Source organism: Nomascus leucogenys, chromosome 18 (assembly GCF_006542625.1).
Source record: "Nomascus leucogenys isolate Asia chromosome 18, Asia_NLE_v1, whole genome shotgun sequence".
In the NCBI taxonomy this organism is placed as follows: Eukaryota; Metazoa; Chordata; class Mammalia; order Primates; family Hylobatidae; genus Nomascus; species Nomascus leucogenys.
This window is the reverse complement of record NC_044398.1, coordinates 432,173-440,841: the sequence shown is the minus strand read 5'-3', so window position 1 is coordinate 440,841 and position 8,669 is coordinate 432,173.

Sequence of the window (8,669 nt, the reverse complement as noted above, 5' to 3'; positions counted from 1 at the left end):
AGAAAGTTGATCATCCACAGCAGCACTGCCCACCAGAAACAGACTGAGAACCTCCTACTTTTTTTTTTTTTTTTTTTTGAGACAATACGTTGCTCTATCACCCAGGCTGGAGAGTGCAGTGGTGTAATCATAGCTCACTGCAGCCTCCAACCTCTGGGCTGAAGTGATCTTCCCACTTCAGCCTCTGGAGTAGCTAGGACTATAGGCATGTGTCACCATCCCTGGCTAATTTCTTTTTGTGTGTGGAGATGGGATCTTGCTATGTTGCCCAGGCTGGTCTTTAACTCCTGGCCTCAAGCCATCCCCCTGCCTTAGTCTCCCAAAGCACTGGGTTTACAGGCATGAACAACCATGCTTGGCCATTTTTTAATTTTCTAGTAGTTGTATCAAAAAAAGAGAAACACATGAAATTAATCTTAATATTATATCTTATTAACCCCTATATCCAAAATAATATCATTTCTGCATACAAACATTACAGGTTAGATAATTCACACTCTTCTTTTCATGCTGTCCTCCCAGCCTGGCATGTTTTACACTCTCTGCCTTAGTGTGGAGCGTCCATGGTTCCAGTGCTCCAGCGTCACCTGTGGCCTGTGGACGCTGTGTCGGGCAGCCCAGGTCTAGAGAGTGGAGCCTAGGACTGATCCCTTGGGCCAGTGGTGCTCAGCCATGGGCGTTGCTGCCCCCAGGGGACACTTGGCTATGTCTGGAGACATTCTTGGCTGCCAGGACCAGGGGTGCTGATGGCATCTAGTGTCTGGAGACCTACAATGCTGTTCCTCCCAAGAGAAGACCCTCAAATGTCAATGGTGTCAAGATGGAGAAATGCTGCCTTAGTGGATGGGCACTTATTTTTTTTTTTTTTTTTTTTTTTTTTTTTTTGAGACGGAGTCTTGCTCTGTCCCCAGGCTGGAGTGCAGTGGCGCGATCTCGGCTCACTGCAAGCTCCGCCTCCCGGGGTTCACGCCATTCTCCTGCCTCAGCCTCCCTAGTAGCTGGGACTACAGGCGGCCGCCAACACGCCCGGCTAATTTGTGTATTTTAGTAGAGACGGGGTTTCACCGTGTAGCCAGGATGGTCTCGATCTCCTGACCTCGTGATCCGCCCGCCTCGGCCTCCCAAGTGCTGGGATTACAGCTTGAGCCACCGCGCCCGGCCGGGCACTATTAATCGCCTACTGCGTACAGGGTGAGATCGGCAGGGCGTCCTTGGCATACAGCAGATTACACTCATGCAGAACGGCTCTGCTGCCAGCTCTGTGCTCACAGACGCCACCCCACGAGCTGTTCCATGACTACCACCATTGACGGAGGCAGAGGTCGCAAAGCCAGCAGGAGTGTGGACCCAGGACTCAAGTCCAGAATGTTCTTGGCCCCTGCACTGTCCTGCCCACCCACACCTGCCAGTCTCAATGTCCCCCACCCTGGCTGCCTTCATAAGACTGCCCCAGCCCTGCCCCTCGACGGGCACCGAGGCTATTCCCACTTATCCTCCTTTACAATTTCCTGCAGTGAATTTCCCAGGCAGACCCCTCCTCCGCCCATGAACCAGGGTTTCTGGATTAGGCACTGTGTGGTCCCTGATGAGTCACTGCACCGCTGTGCATCTGTTTCCTCCTCTGAAAAATGGGCATATGTCAGCCTGACTCCACAGGGTCACTCTGAAGACAAGCGCATCTGGCCCCTTATCATTCAAACATCCTCTTCCAGCCTTCCCTCACTCCAGCAAATGGCACCTCCAGACCCATGCTGACTTAGAGCCAAACCCCTGGGGCCGCTTCCTGGGTCCAAAGCCCACCCAGCAGCTGACTGCTGCTCTCCATCCCACAGCCACGGCCCAGTCCAGGGCCCCATCCTCCCCCCACACGCACCCCCGCCTCCTCGGGGATCCCCGGGACGCCTGTCCTAGCCCCAAAAGGCCACTCTATGTCAGCCAGAGCCAGCTCTTCAGATAGGACCATGGGGAGCCCTACAGATGCCCGTCCTGGCGGTCACTGTGTCTAGCACAGGCTCCTCCCCGACAGACCTCCACCTGCCTGAGTCCCCTCACCACACCCCCAGGCACGCAGGCTCACCCTGGTTCCAGTGACACGGAGATATGAGATCATGGTGGGCTGAAATCAACAGACCAGGGGTTCCCAACCCAGGTGACTGCCCCCAGGGGACGCTGGGCAGTGTCCAAGGACACCTGTGATCGTCACGACTGGGGGAGCTCCTGGCATGGAGTGAGTGGGGGCAGGGATGCCGCTAGGCACCCTGCAGGGGCCGGGACCGCCCCACCTGGGATGTCTACAGGGCCTGCGGAAGACCCTGCAGTAGAGAGCCATCGGCTCTTCCTCTCACGGCTCTCCAGAAGCTCTGGGATCAATCATCCCCATGGGGCTGGCTCTGGGATCAACACTGTGTCTCCAGCCCCCCGGAAGCCCCTGGTGCCCCTGCAGCCATCTTCCTTCCCTCCACCCATCAACTGCCATCCTGCCTGTAAAGCCAGGCCCCGCTTTGCCTCTTCTGTGCGGCACAGGAAGGGGACAGTGCACTCATGAGATCCCCCCAACCCTGCCTGTGAGATCGGTCCTGGTGTCGGTGACACCTGTCCATCACTCACTTTTGTTGCTGGGCAACGCTCCATCCCATGAAGATGCCAGGATTTACTCGGAGCTTCTAGGCTGCTTCTAGCTCAGGACAACCGCAGATAATGCCGTGAACACATGTCTCTCTTGTTTTATGTATTTTTTTCTTTTCTTTTTTCTTTCCTTTTTTTTTTTTTTTTTGAGACAGTTTCACTCTTGTCGCCAGGCTGGAGTGCAATGGCATGATCTTGGCTCACCACAATCTCTGCCTCTCAGGCTCACACCATTCTCCTGCCTCAGCCTCCCGAGTAGCTGGGATTACAGGTGCCCGCCACCATGCCCAGCTAATTTTTGTATTTTTAGTAGAGACGGGGTTTCTCCATGTTGGTCAGGCTGGTCTCGAACTCCCGACCTCAAGTGATCTGCCCGCCTTGGCCTCCCAAAGTGCCGGGATTACAGGCGTGAGCCACCGCGCCCGGCCTCTTGTTTTTGACACACGGTCTCAGTCTGTGCTCAGGCTGGAGTGTGCAGTGACGTGACCACAGAAAGGAAACCTCAGGGCAGAGAGTTGGGACTTCACATACGGTGGCCAGGAAGGCCCCTGAAGAGGTGAAACGTTAGCAAAGGCCTGAAGGAAGTGAGGACCTCTAAGGGATGCCCAGCTGTGCAGACATCTACGGGATGTATGGGGAGGGCACCGCTGTGCAAAGGCCCTGGGACAGGACCGCACCTGGCGAGGCGGAGGAGCAGTGATGAGGCCAGGGTGGCTGCCGCAGGGTGAGGAGGGGAGAGCAGGAGGAGGGAGGGCGGGGCTGACCCAGCAGGTCGTCAAGGGCCCTGAGGACACGGAGAGGACACAAGGTTTTACCCTGAGCAAGGTGGGAGCCACGGAGGCCTCTGCTGGAGCAGAGGAGGGCACGGCCTGACTTGGGTCTGAAGGAATCGACTGCGGGTAGGAAGGTGGGGGTAGGGAAGCCCGGGGGAGGCGACCACACCAGCCCAGGTGGGCACCACGGGGCCTGGGCGGGGGGCTGCCGTGGGAAGGACAGGGGCGGGTGGGTTCTGGGCCTGTCTTGGAGGCAGAACTCAACAAGATTTTCTCAGACACTGTGGGGTGGACGGGAGAGCGGGGAGGGTCCTGAAAGGCCGGATGCGACCTCATCCTGGAGGAAGACCTGCTGACCTGCTTAGTTGTTTATGGAGGGTCACTGCCGTGCTCTACCATGTAACACACGTACACACACACGCAGGTGCACGTTTACACCACGTGGGTGCGCACGCAGACGAGGCACACACAGGCAGGCGCGGGCACACACACCCGCCCGCGCAGCACACAGGCAGGTGAGCACACACACGTGTGCACACATAGGAACACGAAGAGGCAGGAGCCGGGCGTGCCGGAGCCCCGTGGTGCCCTGGGCATCCCAAACACCGCCTGCGCAGACAGATGCACAGTGAGCACCTGCTGAGCCGGCGAGTGGAACGAAGCTCTACAATATAGTCCAGATGACGGACATGACTGCTGCGGCTGCTGCGGATCCAAGTCCCGCTGTTGTCTTCTCTAGAGACAAGGTCTCACTCCGCCATCCCGGCTGGTGCGATCACAGCTCGCTGACGGTGGAGAAGGATGATCAGAGGATGATGGGAATGAGGCAGCCTCGACCTCCTGGGGTTAGCGATCCTCCCACCTCAGCCCCCTGAAGCACCGGGAGGGCAGGTGTGAGCCACGATGCCAGCCCCAAGTTCCCGCCATTCTTTCCTAAAACACATCCTCGGGCTGCAGACGAGGCTACGGCAGCCGGGAAGCAGCTCCCAGGAGCCAGGGTTCCTCCAACGACCTGCTGTTTCTGTGTCCCTGGCACACGGCACAGCAGGAGATGGGGAGGCCAGGTGTTTGTGGGTGCTGCTGCCGGCCCGTCCAGGGTCAGCTCATGCCCCCAGCCTCCGCGATCTGCCACTCCCCACTTCCCTGAGACTGCTCACTGCTGTCCTTTGTCCGGCGGCCAGCCCCGACTCAGACTCACGTGCCCTGGGGCTGCCCGCCCCTTTGTCCCCGGGAGACGCTAACAAGGAAGGCTTGTTCTTCCCGCGAGGACACAGAGAACCTGCCAGCTTCCCTCCATCCTCATCCAGAGAGAGCCTGCTGTCCCCGTGGGACAGTGAGGACAGGACCAGCTCTCAGGCTCTGCTGGGCACCCAGCCCATGCCTGGCAAGTCCTCATGTTACAGACGAGGACACCGAAGCTCAGAGGAAGGAAGGGCTTGTATTCTGAGGATTTGGGGGGCTGGAGAGAGGTCCTTGTGGGCTCTGCTGTAGCCTGCAAGGTCCTACACGCCCAGGCCCTTCCTGCCCTCTCTGGCTGCGTTGGTCCCTCCGGACTCAGCCTCTGCACTCACCGTACATTCTGCCTGGTACACCCAGTCCAACTCCCTTCCCCTGCGGGAAGGCCTTGATCAAACCTCTCCACCTCCAAGATCTTCCTTGGACCACTGATTGATTGACTGATTGATTGATTGATTGATTGTTGTTTCTTGTTGTAGTCTTGCTCTGTCGCCCAGGCTGGAGGGTAGGGGCACAATCTCAGCTCACTGCAACCTCCGCCTCGTGGGTTCAAGCCATTCTCCTGCCTCAGCCTCCCGAGTAGCTGGGATTACAGGCGCCCATCACCACACCCAGCTAATTTTTGTATTTTTTAATAGAGATGGGGCCGGGCGCGGTGGCTCACGCCTGTAATCCCAGCACTTTGGGAGGCCGAGGCAGGCAGATCACGAGGTCAGGAGATGGAGACCATCCTGGCTAACATGGTGAAACCTCGTCTCTACTAAAAATACAAAAAATTAGCCAGGCGTGGTGGCAGGCGCCTGTAGTCCCAGCTACACGGGAGGCTGAGGCAGAAGAATGACATGAATCCGGGAGGCAGAGCTTGCAGTGAGCCGAGATCGTGCCACTGCACTCCAGCCTGGGAAGCAGAGCAAGACTCTATCTCAAAAAAAAAGAAAAAGAAAAAAGAAAAGAAATAGAGATGGGGTTTCACCATGTTGGCCAGGCTGGTCTCAAACTCCTGACCTCAAGTGATCTGCCCACCTCAGCCTCCCAAAGTGCTGGGATTACAGGCGTGAGCCGCCATGCCTGGCCTATCAGGACCACAGATTTGATCCTGCAACCTGCCTATCGTCATGCTGCCTGCCTCCTTCCCTGCCTTTTCCTTCTTCCCAGCAGCACTTTCCACGCCTCACCTATTGCAGCAGGGCTGGAGCTGATCACGCCAGCTCCTGAGCCCACTGTGAAGTTCGCAGCGATCTGTGAGCTGGCTGGCTCACATTGGCAGCCACGATGGGAGTCTTTACGAGGTGGCGTGCGCTGCAAGTGAGGGCCTTTTGCCCCATTTCTCTGCACAGCACTGCCTCGGTATTATGCCCGGGGTTTATGGCATGACTAGCCCGGCTCCTGGTCTCTCTTCCCTGCTGCTCACTGGAATGGAAGCTCCTTCGGACTGAGGTCAGCCCACTTTGCACTCTGCTGTCTCCTTGGCACTTAAAACAGCGCTTGGCATACCGCAGGCACTCAATAAAGATGTGCTGGCCGGACGCATGACGTGTGCCTGTGGTCCCAACACTTTGGGAGGCCGAGGCGGGAGGATCACTGGAACTCGGGAGGTGGAGATCACGCCACTGCTCTCCAGCCTGGGCCACAGAGTGAGACTCTGTGTCAAAATAACAAGCATGAGGCAGGGGGGGATCAGCTGAGGTCAGGAGTTTGAGACCAGCCTGCCCAACATGGTGAAACTCTGTTAAGGGAGGAGACCACCCCTCATATTGTCTCATGCCCAATTTCTGCCTCCAAAGACAGAAGTAAAAACTAAAAGGCAGAAATGAAATCCACAGGCACACAGCCCGGCGCCACGCCCTGGGCCTGGTTAAAGATTGACCCCTGACCTAACTGGTCATGTTATCTACAGATTCCATGTAGATAGAAAAGCACTTTTGTATAGAAAAGCACTGTGAAAATCCCTGTCCTGTTCTGTTCCCATCACCGGTGCATGCCGCCCCCAGTCACGTACCCCCTGCTTGTTCAATCGATCACGACCCTCTCACACGCACCCCAAGTTGTGAGCCCTTAAAAGGGACAGGAATTGCTCACTCGGGGAGCTCAGCTCTTGAGACTGGAGTCTTGCCCACGGCCCCGGCCGAATAAACCCCTTCCTTCTTTAACTCGGTGTCTGAAGAGTTTTGTCTGCGGCTCTTCCTGCTACACTATCTCTACTAAAAACACAAAAAAAAAGGCCGGGCGTGGTGGCGCGTGCCTGTAATCCCAGCTACTCGGGAGACTGAGGCAGAAGAATCACTTGAACCTGGGAGGCAGAGGTTGCGGTGAGCTGAGATCGCACCACTGGACTCCAGCCCGGGCGACAGAGGGAGACTCTATCTCAAAAAAAAAAAAAAGGCCGGGCGCGGTGGCTCACGCCTGTAATCCCAGCACTTTGGGAGGCCGAGGCGGGCGGATCACGAGGTCAGGAGATCGAGACCATCCTGGCTAACACGGTGAAACCCCGTCTCTACTAAAAAATACAAAAAATTAGCCGGGCGCGGTGGCGGCGCCTGTAGTCCCAGCTACCCGGGGAGGCTGAGGCAGGAGAATGGCGTGACCCCAGGAGGCGGAGGTTACGGTGAGGCGAGATCGCGCCACTGCACTCCAGCCTGGGCGACAGAGCGAGACTCCGTAAATAAGTAAATCTGTGTGGAACTAACGAGCGCCCTCGTCCCTCGCGCTGCTGGGACTGACGTCCGGGCGCCCCCAACACAGCCACGGCCTCCCGGTGACCCCGACCCCGCGGAGCCGGCCGGAAGCCTGGCAGCCCCTAATCCAGAATCCGCGTCCCGGAACCTGGATCCCCGGCCCGGCCGTGCGGCCCCGACCCCCGCAGCGAGCCCAGCGCCGGGGAACAGGACCCGGCTTCCCAGTCTCCGCCCGGGAACGCGAGACGCCCGGGGACGACAGGCTCCCTGGGTGAACTGCCAGGCCTCCCCGGACCAGCGCGCCCGGCGACTTGCAGCGGGGACGCCCCCTCGGCCGCCCCGTGCCAGGCCCTACGCAAGGGCAGCCGGGGCGCCCCGCAGTGGGAACGCGAGGAGACCGACCACGTGGCGCTGCAGCCGCCAGGACTTCCGCGCCGCCCGCCCCGAGCCCTCATCAGCCCGCCGCGAACTCTGAGGACCGCGGGCTAGAGCGGCCCCGCCGGCGCGCAAAGCCTTGTGGGCCACACGCCCCGGCGCCCTGCGCCCCGCGGCATGGCGGGAGTTGTGGTCCAGCTGCAGGGGCGGCGCGGGAGCTGCCGGGAGCTGTGCGCGGGGCGGGTGCGGGCGCTGTGGCTGGGCCAGGGAGCTGCACCCGCGGAGAAGGAGGGGGAGTGGCTGGTCCGCTGCGCCCCGCGGGTCGAGAAGGTTGTCAGCAGGGACAGCGGCGCTCTGAGTGCTGAGCGCGACCCTGACCGGGAGCCCCAACCCTTGACCCACCCTCGCAGGCCGAGCCCCGACCCTCTGACCCGCCCTCGCAGCCCGACCCTCGACCCCCGAACCCCGACCCGCCCTCGCAGCCCTTAGCCCCGACCCCCGACCTGCCCTCCCAGCCCGATCCTCGACCCCCGACCCGCCCTCCCAGCCCGATCCTCGACCCCCAACCCGCCCTCCCAGCCCGATCCTCGACCCCCGACCCGCCCTCCCAGCCCGATCCTCGACCCCCGACCCGCCCTCCCAGCCCGTGGCCCATCGGCCCGGCCGTGGACGCAGAGCCCCGGCCCCGTTCCCTGCCCTGACGCCCCGGACCGGCTCCCCGCCCTCCCGGCAGAGCCGAGGGCCTTGACCCAGCCCTCATCCTCCCCGACCGTGCTCGATCCAGCCCGGGTGGCCTGCGCCCAAAACAGGCTCCCCGGGGCCGTCGGGCCTGGGGGTGACCGTGCCCGGCCCCTGCGCTCCCCTCTTACAGCCAGGCCCGTCCTCCCGTCCCCTCCGCCCGCGGTTTCCCGCACCCGGGTCCCGACGCGCCTGGCACCGGCCCAGGCCATCCTCGGGTGGGGCCGGCAGCGTCCGCGGCCTCCCC